Source organism: Sminthopsis crassicaudata, chromosome 6, assembly GCF_048593235.1.
Source record: "Sminthopsis crassicaudata isolate SCR6 chromosome 6, ASM4859323v1, whole genome shotgun sequence".
In the NCBI taxonomy this organism is placed as follows: domain Eukaryota; kingdom Metazoa; phylum Chordata; class Mammalia; order Dasyuromorphia; family Dasyuridae; genus Sminthopsis; species Sminthopsis crassicaudata.
The window spans coordinates 133,744,323-133,764,097 of NC_133622.1; positions in this window are offsets into that span (position 1 = coordinate 133,744,323).

A 19,775-nucleotide genomic window follows, 5' to 3' on the forward strand; every position below is an offset into this window, starting at 1 on the left:
TAGATCTCTGTGTCTGTCTGTGTATGTTTGTCTGCTTTGAATTTTTTGTTCTGTGTTAAAAGTTAGCAAGCTCATAAGATAAGAATTCAGCCTCTGTGTTACAGGCTTAGAAAACTATCAGGCTGAATTGTGGAAACTGGAATTCATTCAGAATAGTAATTCTTTCAGAGTGGTTCAAAAATGTATTGGTCTTAAAAATTGTTTGTGATTTTAAACTTTTTAACCTGTTGTACCAATCTGTAAGTAAAACAAAAGAAAAAAACTTGACTATTTTAAACTGGTAGGGAAGTTTTCTCTGAAAAGCAGATTTTCAAAGTCTGCTAAAGAGGAGTAAAGGCAATACAATCTTATCTGCTTAATACCACCTGGGAAGCTTCTTACTAATGGCCTTGAAGCACTCAGGCAGAAGAAAGAAAAAAAAAAAAAAAAAAGAAACTATTTGGTTTGCTTCTGAAACATTGGGTAATTTTTTATCCTTATGGGTTATGAATCTTGAAGTTTAAAGTTTAAAAAAAAAAGGTGATTAAAGAAAAGGGACAAGGGAGATTGATTTACAAAAGCAATTAATAGTTTAAATGAAATCAGAAGAGTTATTGGTTTGGAAGTGTTAGGTTTAAGTAAGTAAGCATTGGGAGGAGAGAAACAGAGAGATGGGACAGGAGAATGAAAGTGATTTAAGAAGGATTGGTTAGTGAGAGCAAATGATTTCAAGAAGAAATCAGTGGGGAAAAGAAGGAACTGGTTGGAAAGGGGAGTCACGGAGAGATGACTCTAAGACAGGATGTGTTTTTTGCAGGGGGAGAGCAGCAGTAGGAAGCTGCAGCTGTTTTTGGTTGAAGAAAGCAAACTGATAAAGGGTCAAGCTGCTCTCTTACAAGATGTTAATTGAGTGAACATTTGTTTCTAAAATACATAATGGTTTTTGTGTTTAAAGAATATGATCAGAAATGTGATATATAGTCTGAAAAGGCTATTTATTTTTTTAAAAATGTTTAATTGATGTTTTTAAGAACTTTTCAGATTCTTTTATGTGAAAATAGAAGTTTTAATTAATTGTATTGATGCCAATTATTTGAAGGGACTCCAAGTATGATAGTTTTTGCCTTTGTCCTTTTGAAGATTTTTTGTTATGGCAATATGTAGTTTGGGATTTTTCTGTGTATTGGGTATTTTAAAAGCAAAATAATTGGTACAATGTTGAACTTATGAAACATCTACTTGGGTATATAAGAATTATGTGAACATTCTGGGATAAATTTCTTATTGTTAAAAGTCTTACAAAATGTAGATGATCTTTTTGTGACAGGAAGAAAAAGAGTGACCTTGTCCAGGTCACTATCAGTTTGTTAAATTATTTAGGAGCACAGGGACTGAGAATTTCTTAAGGCAAATTGCAATTTGTAAAAGGTGAGGAAAATATTTAGGCCATTTTATAAGCTTAGGGAAAAAGAAACTAGATTCTGTATAGGTGGAGGGGATTCTTCAAATTACTAAGTCTAGAACGAAAAAGTCTCCAGAGATCTCTAGGATTGGTGGGGTATTATAGAACCTGGATTGGTGAATATGCATTATTAACTAAGCATTTATTAACTCATTTGTTGAAAGGGAAGCCTGATATAGTTCAATAGGATTCAAAAGGGGAACAAAGTTTTGAAATGTCAGCCCCTGTTTTACTTTTGCCTTCTTTGGAAAAGGCTTTTCTTTTATATGTAAATACAGTAAACAATGTGGCTTTAGGAGTATTATCACAATTAAGGGGAGGGCAGCCACAGCACTTTTGGTAGAAGAAAAGTCAGAAATTAACCTTTGGGGGTAGTTTAATAGTGAGTGTCCTGCACCAGGTTCAATCAATTCTGAATCAAAGGGGCCAGGAGGTGGCTAACTGATTCACTCTCACCAGACCATAACTTTAATCCAGCCATGTTCTTATCTGCTTCCCCTGGGGAACATGTGTCCCTTGAACATGATTGTCCAAATGTGATTGATTACCAAACTAAGATTAGGGAAGATTTGTAGGAGGTCCCTTTGTTGAAAGGCACTGAATAGTTCATAGATGGTTCCTCACAAATAGTTAATGGGAAAAGGAAAAATGGTTATGCTGTTGTTAATGGGGAAGATTTGACTCTGGTTCAAGCTGGATTCTTGCCAAAAGAGTGGTCAACTCAAAATTTGTGAATTATATGCAGTAAATCAAGCCCTAAAATTGCTTGAAGGACTGATTCAAAATATGCTTGGGGAATTGTTCATATATTTGGGGAAGAAAGGGGAATGGTAAACAGTAAAGGAAAGGGATTGGCACACAGGGCATTGGTCTCTGAAATTTTGACTAATCTTATGTTACCTAAGAACGTTGCAATGATTCATGTGCAGGGGCACCAAAGAGGAAATTCATTTGAGATAAGGAGAAACTGCTTTGCAGATGAGGAGACAAAGCGGCCTGGAGAAGAGGAATCTGTAAGTACGGAGGAGATGATGGTGTTAATTTTGGCATTTCTGCCTCCAGTGCCTCCACTTTCCCTTACCCTAGAAGAGAAGTAGGAAATCTAAAGCCTTGGCGCTCAGGAGGATAAAGAGGTCACTGGCTCCTCCCTAATGGCAGAGAGGTACTGACCATAGCAGGTATGAGACATGTACCCCAACATTTACATCAGGGCAGTCATTAGGATGTCTGAGACCTGTGTGATGTGGTGCTGACTAGGTTTGTGGCACTGGCAGGCAACTGGTCAGTGGGCGTCCTATTTGTCAGAGGATGAATAGGGCGGCCCAATGATAAGTCTAAAAGGAAGAAGGCCCCTGGTATCAGGCCTTTCCAAAGCATACAGGTGGACTTTACCAAGCTGCTGTCAGTGGGGCATCTCAAATACTTGTTGGTCGTAGTGGACCATCTGACCTTATGGGTGGAGGCCATTCCCCTTGCCTGGGCAACAGCCACAGTAATTGTAAAAGTACTTCTTGAGCAAATCATTCCAGGGTATGGGATGGTGGAGCAGGCACATTTAGGCCAAGGCACCTGTTTCACAGCTAAGATCTTCCAATCTGTGGCCCAAGCTCTAGAAATATGATAGGACTTACACACCCCATAGCATCCTCCCTCATCAGGTAAAGTGGAAAGGATGGATAAGGAAATTAAACAGCAACTGACTGAATTGGCATAGAGACACAATTGCCCTGGACCAAGTGCCTTCCCCTTGCCTTATTAAGAATTAAAACAAAATCCCTGAAGAGATGTGGAATTGTCACCTTATGAATTATTGTATGGTCACCCTTATCCAAAAGGGATTCAAAATTCTTCCTTCTATCCAATATTTGAAACCAAGGATTTGTTTTTAAGAAAATATGTTATATCTTTACTATAACATCTGAAAACTTTACAACTAAACAGGCTTATTGCTCAGACTCCTCCCTTAGGATTTCAACAGTGCATGAGTTCTAGCTTGGAGATGGGGTCCTGGTTCGGACATGGAAGGAGGACAAGCTGACCCTGAGCTGGAAAGGACTGACCCAGATCCAGATACAGCAGTGCTGCACAGGAAAGAGGGTGGACTCAGCATACCAGAATTAAAGGACTGGTGGACTCCGAGGGTATGGACTTCCCAACTGAATGCAGAGAACAACCTGAGACAAGCATTGAAAAGCAACTGATGAACTGTGCATGTAAAATCTTGATAGCGGTATTGAAGCCTCACTATTAGATAAAATATCTACTACTGACACCTCCCCCTCCTACAAAACATCCTCCATCAATCATAAGAGTTCCTAAAAACTTGTACCAATAATGTAACTTTTCCTCCTCTGATGAATTGTGTTAGAAAGAAAAAGAACCTGGTATGATACCCTATTTGCTGGTGCTGGAACTGGTTTGGGTATAGTTAATTCTATAGATCTTGAGGCCTTGGCCAGCAGACTGTGCAGTGCTGGGCAAGATGTTTCTCAAGCTTTGACTGTAAATGCTCCATGGTTGCTCACGACGATCCTACCCCACCAAAATACTTTAAAATATCAAGGCCAATTTCTACAGATTTTTAATGAGAGTATTATTACTAGTTTAGGTTTTACTGGAAATATTAGTAAATTACTTAATTGGCCCAAATGCTCTTTACAAAATATGTATACCTTGATACAAAAAGAAAATGCTCAGAGATTGTTGCAATGTGGGATCATATGTTTAATTTACCAGAAGCATGGAAAAAACAATGACCTGAAAATACTATGTGTACTTCTCTTTGGTGTACTGGAACTATTGTGTATTATCAAATTAAGATATGGGCTGTTATGTGTCACTTTCATGTGTTACCTTTTGTCTTACCTAATTACTTTGCTTTACCTCATATATATGGAAACTACATAGATTTGAATAATGTAACCCACACTTTGTCTGTAACTGCAACTGATAGGGGGATTGTTTGTGGGATGATGATTCGGCAGATGGAACCCTCCCTTCTATCACATTCATCCAATTTGTGTGATTTAACATTGTGTCCTGTGAATAACTTCTCCATGATATATGAGGTATCTTCGCAACATATATGTATAGCTTCTAATAACCTGGGTACCCAAGCTTCTTCCTTTACCCCATGTCTCCCTGTCACTACAACCTCTTATCAATATCCTGAACAAGTCTTTAGTTATGAAGAAACTGTTAGTCTAATTAGCGCGCGTTAAATGAACATCGAATACAGACTCATATAGCTGCAGGACAACTTATCGAGGCCTCTCATTTAGTGACATCAGATACTAATCATCATTGGTATGGCTTCTTACTTAGATCAGGTAGCGCTACCATTTATTTTAATAGTTTAGCCATAACCATATTATTTTTATTGTTCTTTTGGTAATACTGTATGTGTAATTGTTATATGTATTGGAAGATGAAAACAATTTATTCTAATTTTATCCCATTAGCTCAGTCCTCTTATTATTTTCGTGATCTTAAGGCCAAATGAATAAGAAATTAAGATTTCATATTAGAATTGTAAGCTCACTCAAATCTAACAGGCCTAAGCTTCTAAATTATGGGAATTTGACCATTCCATGAACTCTATATGTCCTTGACAATAGGTACCAGGAACTAGCCATCCCTGGGAATGTCTATGCTTAGGGCTGGGTGGCTTCCTCCCCGAGCATATACAATTGATAAGGAAACACGTCAAGGTATAGGCAATATGGAATGAGTCAACATACCAGATTGTCACGTACTCTGCACATGTATACGTGCCAAACTTCTTGACTAAGGGTCTTCTTTGTCTAAAAAAAACATATAAAAGGCTAGTGTTCTATATCAGCCGTCAAGCTTCAGCCACGAGGAGGACACTTCGCCTGGAAAAATCTTTACACAATTCAAGTTGATTGAAGTTGAAACGGGGCTCCCAGCCATTTGAATTTTTGAGGTTTCCTTGAATTGGTGATGTATTCTCTTCCTCTATCTGCTATACTTGTCATGTTGTTAATTGTTCTTATTTCTATTTGTTTTTTTGTGTAAATCTAAATTGTCTGTACCTTGTCTTATTTGATTAAAACTTTTTACTTTTATTTTTTAACTGAGCTTGAGAGCATCATTTATAGGAGCGAATCCGAACTTTTCTTTAAAATCATAATACAGAGCACTTCTTTGTTCCAGAGGCAAATCAGTAGAAACTGATTTCTGCTCTGCACCAGGCTACTCATCTGGGGAGGAGTGCCCTCCAATCCTTGGTTGAAACTCGTTTTCACTGGCCATAAACTGGGGGAAACAATCAGGCAAGTCTGCCAGGCCTGTCCAATTTGTGCCCAAATGAATCCTGAGGGGAGCTGTTAAAGCTCCCACCTCTCCTGAAGCCAATTCAGAGGAAAGGCACTTACCCTGGCGAGGACTGGCAACTAGATTTCACGCATATGCCCCCCCGTAGAGGTTTCAGGTTGCTTCTAGTGTTCGTGGACACATTTACTAACTGGGTAGAAGCATTTCCTTGCAGGACTGAGAAAGCCCACGAGGTATCCAAATTTTGCCTGTTAAACGAAATTATACCTCGCTTTGGTTTACCTGCCTCGTTACAGAGCAATAATGGGTGTGCCTTTATTTCCCAGGTGACCCAAATTGTAGCAAAAGCTCTTAAAATTACTTACTATCTCCACACGTCATGGAGACCCCAAGCCTCAGGGAAGGTGGAGAAAATGAATCATACCCTTAAGTGAGTCCTCTCTAAATTATGAGTTGAGACTCATAATTGAAGATTGGATTAAAAATCTCCCAATCTGGCTTCTTAAAATCAGAATTTCCCCCAGGGAAGCTATTAAGCTTTGTCCATTTGAGCTCTTCTATGGACAGCCTTTTCTAACAACTAATTATCTTGTTGACCCCAAATAGCATCTGGTCACTCGATTTGCTTCAAGACTGAGTGCAATCCAGAAGGCCCTTTCTGAATATGCAATCAAGCATCTCCCTAAACCCACAGATGCTCCTGCTCAGGTTAAATCCTGTAAATGCTGGGGATATGGTATATTAAAGAGCTGGAAACCCCAGGGGTCTGACCCCCTAGGCATGAAGTGGAAAGGGCCATACAAGGTCATCTTAACTGCTCCAAATGCAGTTAAACTGTAAGGGTCCCCCAGCTGGACTCATATTTCTAGAATTAAAAATGTTGCTTCTGTTTCAGATAATCCAGTTTATTCCTGTGAGCCCATAGAGGACCTGAAGTTACTCTTTTGCAAGACGCCTGGGAAAGACTCTGGAGAAAGAAGCCTCTCATGCTAATCTTTCTTTCTCCTTATGAGGACTCTACTCTTGATATTTTCTCTCTAGCTTTCTTGGTCCTACTCAGTGGGTCCTGGGAAATTGGGTCACAACTTCCTAATCAGACTTGGGAACTCTGCGGGGAATGGGGGTGTCCAGGACTGCTGGGTGTGCTATCACCACCCCCAGGGTGGGTCACAGATGCGGCCTAATGCATTCTTTGCAAAGGCTCCATTCCCATGGGCCACCAGCTCCTCAGTAGATGCCACCCCCTTTGTACTAGCCAACCCCCAGGGAAACTACTCTGACCCAACTGTTCCCTGCTTTCTGGCTGGGAAGGATCTCATATCTACCCATCACCACACCACAGTGGTTGTCACCGTGGCGCCTAATGGCCATATTCAAATCCCTGATGTGGGAATATTGACCTCTACCACCAATACTGTGGGTGCCAGCGAGTGTGACTCGTTTCAAAACTGCCGAAATTTCACCTTGGCAACTTGCACGAGCTGCATAGGTGGGACACAAGCCAAGTGCAGTTATGATTACGCACCCCCCAAGAAGGTAATTGTAGGGAACCCATTTAGGGATTATCCTGCCAAGCTCACCCACAGAGTTATATAGCACCTTCCTTGAAACTTCTCCATAACCTCCTCAGGACTAACATTCCTCTTATGCTGTTATGCGATTATGATCATCCGTGGGGACAAGCAACCAGAACACTGCTACAAAATAAAACTTCGGGGACCATCTGTGGGCCAAGGAGGTATACATTCCTCTGTAAAGTAAGTCTTCAACTCCACCTTAATGTTTCTGAGGGTCCTGTTAGATAAAACACCTCTGACTGGAACCCTCCCCCACCTGTGATTTTGTCCACTTGCTGCCTTACACCCTTTAAACACCATGGGTCCTGCACCCTGGGTTACCTAAGCACCCCTTTCACGGGTGCCAGCACCTCTGATCCCACCCCTTCAAATAGACCAAGGAGAGGGCTTTGGGAAAATGTTCTATGGTACTTACGGAAAGGCACTTCAATGCTAGTGCCCTTCGTAGGGTACTTAGAACATGAAAATGTTCTTTCCAACCTAACGGCCCCTATTAACCAGCTGGCAAATGAGACTGCACATTCTCTCCAGGAGAATCAAGAATCTCTGGACTCCCTTGCCAACATGGTTCTGGATAATTGTCTGGCCTTAGATTATCTCCTAGCTTCTAGTGGCGGAATTTGTACCCTGGTCAATACTTCTTGCTGTATGTATATTAATTATTCCAGGGAAATTGAACTTAGCACTGAAAGAATTTTAGAAAAAGCTGGCTGGATGAAGGACATTCAAGAGAAAATCCTTACTCCTCCCAACTCTTCCTCTGGGTGGGGCTCCTGAATATGGTCTCTCTTAACCCCCATCCTAAATCCACTTTTAATAATTGTCTTATTACTCATATTTGGTCCTTGTATTTTCAGACTACTGGTGGGAGTCGTTTCTTCTAGGCTTCGAGCTTCAAACTTTGAGCTGCTTCTACAGCCTGCAGACTCTGGGACTCAAGGAGACACACACCCTCTAGACTCAGCTGCTGCCATCTTCAGATCCTGTGTTTCCCTTCCTGACATGGACCCCCCAAATGAACTAGGGACAGCTCTACAACCCTTGCCAGCTTGAAGAAGCTATAGAAGATGAGACCTTTGTCCCTTTTCCCCAAAAGCATTTGGAGGGACTTGTCTCAGGGGGGAATCTGACGAGGGAAACTGAGGTCAGAGACCCTAAAAAGTTAACCTTAGCTCGACCTAGAAGCCAATCCCACCTCTGTTAAGTACCACTAATTAACCTTTCTATAGAATTCAGCTGACACTAACCAAGTTTTCTATAGAGCTGAACTAAAGCTAAGTACTCCTACTTAACTTTCAATAGAACTGAATTAATGTTAAGTACCACCACTTAAGCTTTCTATAATTTGAACTATCACTAATCAAACTTTCTATAACTTTACTGAAGCCTATTCAAACCCAAAACCTCTTTATTGTCTCAAAAGCCCTCAAGACCTAATATAACTAAGATCATATAACTAAGTACTCTTGACAGTACCAGAGTGGGCAGAATAGACAGAACTCTCTAATCCCATCTGGGAGTTCCTGTCCACCTGAGATCTCTCCGTGATTTAAAACAAACGTTTTACTTTTAATTGAGTAAATTCTTTTACTTCACCCTCGCCTGTTCTCACATACCATAAAGCCTGGAAATCCCCCAATAGTTTGCTGTTTCCTATTCCAGTTCATTCTACAGATGAGAAAACTGAGGCAAACAGATTTAAATGATTTACCCAGGGTCACAAAGATAGTAAGTGTCTGAAGCCAGATTCAAATTTATGAAGATGAGTCTTCCTGACCTTAGTCACAATACTCTTATCTACTATAACACCAAGCTGCCTATATAATGATTTATCCCTTTTTTTAAACAGCCATGCCTATGATTAAAGAGGATACACAATAAGATTGCTCAGTAATTCATTTGTCTCACTGATTCCTTTGTGCCCTTTTCAAGTGCCTACTTCTAAACAAAACAAGAGATCCAAAATGTAAGGAGAAAATCAGTGTTTCTTGTGTGGGTTTTTTTTCAAGTTGCTTAAGACCTTTCTGAAATTTTCTGGGTTTGCATGGAATTTTTTTCAAGTATATTTTGTTATTTGGGGTATATAATTATTTTTTTTTTATTTCATTCTGCTGGGAATCCTCTTTTGAATTAAGTTTTTGTGTTTCATAACACTTAAATGTTTACTAATGATCTAACTTTATAGGACACTAATTATGGACAATTCAGGTTTAATCAAGCCAATAGCTAGTAGACTAAATACCCATAAATGTCAAATACTGATAAATGTCATCAGCTCAGGTTAAGTAAATGTACTTATAGCTGGCCAAGGCTCAAGTAAATATGGACCTGCACGTATTATACAGGTCATAGGAGAAACACAGAAATAATGAAAATAAAATGCAAAAAGAATTCACATATTCTTGTAAGTTCTTCACCTTATCTCACTCTATTCCTCATAATTTGACTTCCTGAAACTTAGGCCTTGGGTCTCATATTTTCTACCCTACAGCCTTTTGAGTATAGAGATCACATGACATCCTGAAATGTAGAGCTAGGCACCTGTTGTGCCCTACGGTCCTCTGAGAACCAAGTCATGTCCTGACACCTGGACCCCATGTCCTAACACCTCCAAGAAGCCTTCCCCTGGACACTTAAATGTTTACTAATGATCTAACTTTATAGGACACTAATTAGAGGACAATTATGTATAATTGTCTAAATTTTCATAATTTTGCTGCACATTGAAATTGTGCTCTGATCTTGGACTAATTCTTCAGTTTAATTGTTGTTGTCTTTATTATTGATGTTTGTTATGTTACTATATGCACAATGAGTTTTATTTAAACGAAATGAACAGTATGGATATTAAAACTTAACCTCACATGATAGTGACTAACAGCATTGAAGACAAAGTAATAGAGGAGAACTTAAGTGGGGTATAGATGACATGGGGAGATGTTTATTGCATGTTATAGGGGAGGCAGTGGCCTGTAAATTATTTAAATTAACAATATCCTTAAAGATATAATAGGAAGTTTACATCGGCAACTAGTTAGTAAATCCATCACTGATGAGAAGCAGATAAGGATGAGGTAGGACTTTTTTTTTCAAATAGAATAATGTAATAAAATTATGATGCAATGCATTGTGAAGAGGGGAGAAATGACAACTGGAAGTAGAGAGGAACGTGGATGCAATGGTTTAATTTTGGCAATCAGTTCTTTGGGGAGAAGAATTGCTGAAGTCAATTTATGAGGAGCTATTCAATTCCTAAAAGTAGGATATGTTAAAGAAATAACAGTGGTAGGTGAACAATATGAAGAAAGAGAGGGCCCAACTTCAATTTGGTGTATTGTCTGAAAGTAAACAGTAATGAGTTCATAGTATAGAAATGTTTGGAATGTATCAAGTGTTCAAAGAGGACCAGAACCTCTGGGATTAGGGTTTAATGAGCCCTTTTCAGGATTGCTTATCCTTCTTTGGTATTCACCTTTCACCCAACTCTCATTAATGGCTCCAATATACATTGCTCAAGGGCCACACCTTAGTAAAACCATCTTAGTAGATGGCCTAATTCAGCTTGAGGACAACTGAGAAGCCTCAAACCTGTCAGCAAATTAGGGGAATGTCTACCCCATGTATGTGAAAAATTCTCCTGGTAGAATGATCAGATGAGATTCATTTGTTCCAACAATCATGAAGGCAGTTGAAGCAGGTACTGTGCAGCACCTCAAGCTTGGTGAGAGACTGAATAAGTCAAGGTCATCTATTGTATCCCAGGCTTTCGCCAGTCATCTTAACTTTTCTCTTGACCCTAACTGACTCTGAAAAAGAGATTAAGCTTGATGCCTTTGTGCATCTCTACGTAACTTAAATCCAATTCATACATCACCCCATGATGTCATCAGTCTTTTTCAAAAATGAAGGATAAACAGCATTGTAATTGGAACAGGATTAGAATGCTTGTAAAAGTGGGACATCTGATAGACCCATCAGCCTGGAGTCAGGAAGATGGGAGTCCAAATCCAGTTTCAGATGCTAGTTGTCTGTCCTTGAAAAAGTCATCTTATCTCCATCTTGTTTAGGTTCTTCAGTGTAAAATGGGGATCGCAATAGCACCTCCCTTGCAGAGATATTATGAGGATCAAATGATGCCTAGCACAATGCCTAGCATACAATAAGTACTTAATAAGTGTTTATTCTATTCTTTTACTCCTTGCAAAGACTAGAGAAGCAATTTGGTACTGCAGAGATTTGGTTCACCATACATAATATATATATATATATATATATGAAGAAGAGTGTCCATCTGAGTTTGTGCTATGAATGAAGAGAAAGTCGTCTAAGGAGTGACATTAACAATATTTGGTTGTCCCAATTACAGAGATATTGAACTGAGAGGAAATAAACAGATCCTATTATAAAGTATCTGATTGAACTTTATAAGGTGAAACAATAGATTCGATATAATAGCTGCTAAAATGATATATTCAGCTAAGTAATATCGACTTTTCAGAAGGAAAACATAGCAAAACATTATCTAAACATCTCATACAAATTGTCTTGAAATCAAGACAAGAAATCATCCCTGATCATCAGAATCCCAAGAATAAGAACTCATGGAAATTCTCATGAGAAATGGAATCATTGGAAAGACTGTTCTTCAAAGGTAGAGAATGTTTCATTATTGTCTTAGTATTGCTAGAACCCAGACCAATGCCTGCCACATAGTAGTAAATGCTTCTTAATTTATTTAATTAATTAATCCTAATTAATTAAAATTTTCTTTTATTTATATATTATTTATTTATTGTTTTATTAATTTATCAATCAGCTCTTTATTATAGCTGATATAAAAATACAAACTGCAAAACAGAAGCAAAGAAATAAAGAGTTAACTTCTAACTACAGCTCTGGTCTTTGACAATTGTGTCTCTTGGATGTGCTGAAGAAGTGAATTTTGACTTAGTTTGGAAGCTCTTCTTTCCTTACTCTTGGGAATATTACTGATATCAGTAATAGAGACTGTCACAACCCATGAAAATCCTTAGCCTTACTTTAGTACCACTTTCATGATATCAATTTATTGAATCTTTTGCTCAAGATATTGTGAGGATATGAAATGTTTGAGGCTGGGCCTAATTCAGATCTTTTCACTGGAAATTTATACTCAATGTTAAAATTAAATGAGAATTTAGTAGATCATTCTGGGCATCTGATGGCACAAGGGATAAAGTACTGGGCATGGAGTCAGGAGCCCCCATCTTAATAAGTTCAAATGCAGACATTTACTGACTGTATGATCTGAAGCAAGTGGCTTTATCCTGTTTGTCTCACTTTTTCATCTGTAAAATGAACTAGAAAAGGAAATGACAGTCTCCTTCAGATCTTTGTCAAAATAAAAAAAGTGGGGTCACAAAGAGTTAGACATGACTGAAAAATGACTGAACAGAAGTAAATCAGAGGGGACTTAGCCATAACAGGGGAAAAATATTCAATAAGATTGGCATTTGAGGGCACCTCTGTTTTACTGAGCTGCATGGATCGCCCCCTACCTCAAATTGCCAACAGTAGTCTTTTAATCAAGTATCAGAGTGTTCTTGGAGTTTCATATGGCTATTTTGTACTCAGTGAGCAGAAAAGCTATTATAGTAATTACTGCATATAGAACAGTGATCATATTCATGGCCTAGGGCATAATTTTCCTCAGCAAGATCCTAGTCACAATAACAACTATGTATTAATCTCAAAAGTTAAAACTCTCTGGCTCTACTCTTCTCTCAGAAGCCCATATATATCAGAAACTTTCAACATGCCTAGTTTGAAAGGAAGATAAGTTTTGTTTTGTTTTGTTTTGTTTTTAGGCAATAGATATTTTCATAAGAAAACAGTTGCCCAAATAAGAATATACATGAGGACATTTAAAAAATATGAACTTTAACATAAATGAAATGGTTTGAATGAATGGAAAATAATGAATTATGCAGCCAAAGGGGTCATCTTGAACGACTTTTTGCCTGATAAATGAAACATTTCCATGACACCCCTGGCAATTTTTTTTCTTCCACTTTATTCTTAAATATCTTCAGTAATAGGCAATTAACCACTCCTGTGAAAACAATCTATTTAAAATTTCTTTTTTTTTATTATTATTATTATTTTTTTATTAATTTTTCCAAATTATCCCCTCCCTCCCTCCACTCCCTCCCCCCCGATGGCAGGTAATCCCATACATTTTACATGTGTTACAATATAACCTAGATACAATATATGTGTGTAAATACCTTTTTCTTGTTGCACATTAATTATTAGCTTCCAAAGGTATAAGTAACCTGGGTAGATAGACAGTAATGCTAACAATTTACATTCGCTTCCCAGTGTTCCTTCTCTGGGTATAGTTATTTCTGTCCATCATTGATCAACTGGAAGTGAGTTGGATCTTCTTTATGTTGAAGATTTCCACTTCCATCAGAATACATCCTCATACAGTATTGTTGTTGAAGTGTATAGTGATCTTCTGGTTCTGCTCATTTCACTCAGCAACAGTTGATTTAAGTCTCTCCAAGCCTCTCTGTATTCCTCCTACTGGTCATTTCTTACAGAGCAATAATAATCCATAACCTTCATTTACCACAATTTACCCAACCATTCTCCAATTGATGGACATCCATTCAACTTCCAGTTTTTAGCTACAACAAAAAGAGTTGCCACAAACATTTTGGCACATACAGGTCCCTTTCCTTTCTTTAGTATTTCTTTGGGATATAATCCCAATAACAGCAATGCTGGGTGAAAGGGTATGCACAGTTTGACAAGTTTTGGGGCATAGTTCCAAATTGCTCTCCAGAATGGCTGGATTCTTTCACAACTCCACCAACAATGTATCAGTGTCCCAGTTTTCCCACATCCCCTCCAACATTCATCATTATTTGTTCCTGTCATTTTAGCCAATATGACAGGTGTATAGTGGTATCTCAGAGTTGTCTTAATTTGCATTTCTCTGATCAGTAGTGATTTGGAACACTTTTTCATATGAGTGGAAATAGTTTCAATTTCATCATCTGAGAATTGTCTGTTCATATCCCTTGACCATTTATCAATTGGAGAATGGTTTGGTTTCCTATAAATCAGGGTCAGTTCTCTATATATTTTGGAAATGAGACCTTTGTCAGAACCTTTACTTTTAAAAATATTTTCCCAATTTGTTACTTCCCTTCTAATCTTGTTTGCATTAGTATTGTTTGTACAGAAACTTTTTAGTTTGATGTAATCAAAATCTTCTATTTTGTGATCAATAATGATCTCTAATTCTCCTCTGGTCATAAAATCCTTCCTCCTCCACAGGTCTGAGAGGTAGACTATTCTTTGTTCCTCTAATCTATTTATGATCTCATTCTTTATGCCTAAATCATGGACCCATTTTGATCTTATCTTGATATATGGTGTTAAGTGTGGGTCCATATCTAATTTCTGCCATACTAATTTCCAGTTTTCCCAACAGTTTCTTCCGAATAATGAATTTTTGTCCCTAATGTTGGTATCTTTGGGTTTGTCAAAGATTAGATTGCTATAGATGTACCCTTTTTTGTCCTTTGTATCTAATCTGTTCCACTGATCTACTGTTCTATATCTTAGCCAGTACCAAATGGTTTTGGTGACTGCTGCTATATAATATAGCTTTAGATCAGGTACACTTAGACCACCTTCCTCTGACTTTTTTTTTTCAGTAGTTCCCTTGCAATTCTCGACCTTTTATTCTTCCATATGAATTTTGTTGTTATTTTTTCTAGGTCATTAAAATAGTTTCTTGGGAGTCTGATTGGCATAGCACTAAATAAATAGATTAGTTTGGGGAGTATTGTCATCTTTATTATATTCGCTCGGCCTATCCAAGAGCACTGAATGTTTTTCCAATTATTTAAATCTGACTTTATTTTTGTGGCAAGTGTTTTGTAATTTTTCTCATATAATTCCTGACTATTCTTTGGTAGATGGATTCCCAAATACTTTATACTCTCAACATTTGTTTGGAATGGAATTTCTCTTTGTATCTCTTGCTGTTGCATTTTGTTGGTGATATATAAGAATGCTGAGGATTTATATGGATTTATTTTGTATCCTGCCACTTTGCTAAAATTCTGAATTATTTCTAATACCTTTTTAGCAGAGTCTTTGAGGTTCTCTAAGTATACCATCATGTCATCTGCAAAGAGTGATAGTTTGATTTCCTCATTTCCTACTCTAATTCCTTGAATCTCTTTCTCGGCTCTTATTGCCAAGGCTAGCGTTTCTAGTACTATATTGAATAGTAATGGTGATAGTGGGCAACCTTGTTTCACTCCTGATCTTACTGGGAAAGGTTGCAGTTTATTTCTATTGCATATTAGGCTTACTGAAGGTCTTAAATATATGCTCCTGATTATTCTAAGGAATAATCCATTTATTCCTATACTCTCAAGAGTTTTTAGTAGGAATGGATGTTGGATTTTGTCAAATGCTTTTTCTGCATCTATTGAGATGATCATATGGTTTTTATTAATTTGATTATAAATATGGTCGATTATACTAATAGTTTTCCTAATATTAAACCATCCCTGCATTTATCCTACTTGATCATAGTGTATTATCCTGGGGATGATTTTCTGAAGTCTTTTTGCTATTATCTTATTCAAGATTTTAGCATCAATATTAATCAAGGAAATTGGTCTATAATTTTCTTTCTCAGTTTTCGATCGACCTGGTTTAGGTATCAGTACCATGTCTGTGTCATAAAAGGAGTTTGGTAGGACTCCTTCATTCCCTATTTTTTCAAATAGTTTATATAACATTGGGGCTAATTGTTCTTTAAATGTTTGGTAGAATTCACATGTAAATCCATCTGGTCCAGGGGATTTTTTTCCTGGGGAGTTGATTAATAGCTTGTTCTATTTCTTTTTCTGAAATGGGACTATTTAAGCAATTTATTTCCTCCTCTGTTAATCTCGGAAGCCTATATTTTTGGAGGAAGTCATCCATTTCACTTAAGTTATCAAATTTATTGGCATAAAGTTGGGCAAAATAACTCATTATTTCTCTAATTTCCTCTTCATTGGTGGAAAGATCCCCCTTTTCATTTGTAAGACTAACAATTTCATTTTCCTCTTTCTTTTTTCTGATCAGATTTACCAAAGGTTTATCTATTTTATTGGCTTTTTCATAAAACCAACTCTTGGTTTTATTTACTAATTCAATAGTTTTTTTACTTTCAATATTATTGATTTCTCCTTTTAATTTTTGTATTTCAAGTTTAATTTTTGGTTGGGGGTTTATAATTTGGTCTTTTTCTAGCCTTTTAAGTTGTAAGCCCAATTCGTTAATCTTCTCTTTCTCTATTTTCTTCAAATAAGCCTCTAAAGATATAAAATTTCCCCTTATTACTGCTTTAGCTGCATCCCACAGATTTTGGTTTGATGTCTCATCATTGTCATTATCTTGGGTGAAATTATTAATTGTTTCTATAATTTGCTCTTTCACGCAGTCATTCTTTAAGAGGAGATTATTCAGTTTCCAATTACTTTTTGGTCTATTTATCCCTAACTTTTTACTGAATGTAGCTTTTATTGCATTGTGGTCTGAGAAGAAGGCATTTATTATTTCTGCCTTCCTACATTTAATTTTGAGATCTTTATGTCTTAATATATGGTCAATTTTTGTATAGGATCCATGAACTGCTGAGAAGAAAGTATATTCCTTTCTATTGCCATTCAGTTTTCTCCAAAGGTCTATCATACCTAGTTTTTCTAATGTTCTATTTACTTTTTAAATTTCTTTCTTGTTTGTTTTGTGGTTTGATTTGTCTAAATCTGAGAGTGCAAGGTTGAGATCTCCCACTATTATAGTTTTACTGTCTATTTCTTCTTGCAACTCTCTTAACTTTTCCTTTAGAAAGTTAGATGCTATACCACTTGGTGCATATATGTTTAGTATTGATATGGCTTCATTATTTATGCTACCTTTCAGCAGGATATAGTTTCCTTCCTTATCTCTTTTAATTAGATCAACTTCTGCTTTTGCTTGATCTGAGATAAGGATAGCTACCCCTGCTTTTTTGGCTTTACCTGAAGCACAATAGATTCTGCTCCAAACTTTTACCTTTACTCTATATGTATCTCCCTGCTTTAAGTGTGTTTCCTGTAGACAACATATTGTAGGGTTCTGATTTTTGATCCAGTCTACTATCCATCTCCGTTTGATGGGAACGTTCATCCCATTCACATTTACAGTTAAAATTACTTTTTCTGTATTTCCTGCCATCATATTATCCCCAGATTATGCTTTTTCCCTTGACCCCCCTGAACCCCTTCCCCAATATTTAATTTATAGACCCCCCTTGTGACACACAGCCCTCCCTTTTTTTTTTTAGTATCCCTCCCCCCTCCCTCCACGTCCCTTCCCTTATTCTCCTTTTCCTTTTCCCTTTTCCTCTCACCCCTTTTAATGAGGTGAGAGAGAATTCTCTGAAAAACAAATGTGACAATTATTTACTCTTTGAGCCTCTTCTGATGAGAGTAAGATTTACACAATGATTCTCCCCCTCTCTAAATTCCCTCAGATATGGTGTATTTTCTATGTCTCTTCCTGGGATGTAGTTTCCCTCTTTTTATCACACCCTCCCCTTTTTCTGATACTACCCCCTTCCCTTTACTACTCCCCCTTCTTTTTTTTTCTTTTATATCAGTATAATCAAATTATCCATGCGTACTTTCTATATACCCACAACAGAGTTACAGTTCTCAAGGGTTCTGTGTACCTTTTTCTGTTTCTCTTCAGTCTAGTGGATGTAGAACAAATTTTTTGTTTAAGTCTGGTTTTTTTCTTAGAAACATATGGAATTCCTCTATTTCATTGAATGACCATCTTCTTCCATGGAAAAAGATGCTAAACTTAGCTGGGTAGTTTATTCTTGGTTGCAATCCTTGATCTTTTGCCTTTAGGAATATCAGGTTCCAAGCCCTTCTATCTTTTAATGTGGAGACAGCCAGATCTTGTGTGACCCTTATTTTTGCACCTTGGTATTTAAATTGTTTTTTTCTAGCTGCTTGCAGGATTTTCTCCTTTGTGTGGTAATTCTGCAGCTTAGCCACAATATTCCGTGGTGGTCTTTTTTTTAGGGTCTATTTCAGAAGGAGTTCGATGAATTCTTTCAACATCTACTTTCCCCTCTGTTTCTATTATCTCTGGACAGTTCTCTTTGATAATTTCCTGTAAAATAGAATCTAGGCTCTTTTTTTGGTCATAGTTTTCGGGAAGTCCAACGATCCGCAGATTATCTCTCCTAGATCTATTTTCCAGGTCTATAGATTTTCCCAGTAAGTATTGGACATTGTTCTCCAACTTCTCATTTTTTTTGTTTTGTTTGACTGATTCTTGGGTTCTCTGTGAATCATTCATCTCTAATTGTTCCATCCTGACTTTTAAGGAGGTATTTTCTTCTTTCACAGTTTTTAGTTCTTTTTGTAAATGCCCAATTTCGTTTTTAAATGAATTATTTTGCTCTATTGAATTTTTTTTTTTCATTTCCCTAATTTTCTTTTTTTGAGAATTATTTTCTTTTTCCAATTCAGAAATCCTATTTTCTTGGGACTTTTTTATCTTCTCCAATTCAGAAATCCTATTTTCCTGTGATTTTTTTACCTTTTCTAATTCACTAATTTTGTTTCCCTGCATCTCCTGTGAATTCTTTATTTTTTCCAACTCCAATTTCAGAACGTTGTTATTCTCTATCATAGCTTCCCTTTCCTTTCCCCATTTTTCTTCAAACTCTCTTAACTTTTTAATAGTCTCTTCATGGAGAGAGTTATGTGATGGGGTGCAGGAATCGTTCCCCTTTAGGTTGTTATCTGCTGACTCTCTGCTGTTAACTTCCTCGGGGTTGGATACCCGCTCTTTCTCTGTGTAGAAGGAATCTATGGTTTTTTTGGGCTTCTTGCTCATACTTAAAAAATCTTTTGGGGTCTGTCCCTGGAGTAGGAAATTATTTATTTATTTCTTTATCAGCTTCCTCCCAGACAGGATGGATGCAATGGCCCCTGCACCTGAGCTAAGAGAGAGCTCTGGGAGAGAGTTCCCCACCCCCTCCCTGGAAGTGCCTCAGAGGTGATCAGCACTGCTGTGCTTTGAGGGCGCTGTGTTCTAGTGGCTTCCCTGAGGTTGAGACTGAACAGTAAAGGTGACTCAAAGCCTAGCCTATGCGTCCCACTGGGGCGTGGATGTCTGCAGCACGTGACGTGAAAATCCCCTGCGCTCAAACTGGGAAGTGTCTGCCAGAAACCGTGGTCCCTAGTTCCAAGTTTCCACTTCTCTGGGACTTCCCTTCCACAGCCTCCAGCCAGTGGAGCCAGGCACTATGAGTTACCACCCCGCCCACTCTTCAATCTCTTAACTACCCCGAGGCGAAAGCCTGGATTGCCTATGTCGGCCACACCCCCGGTGCCGAGATC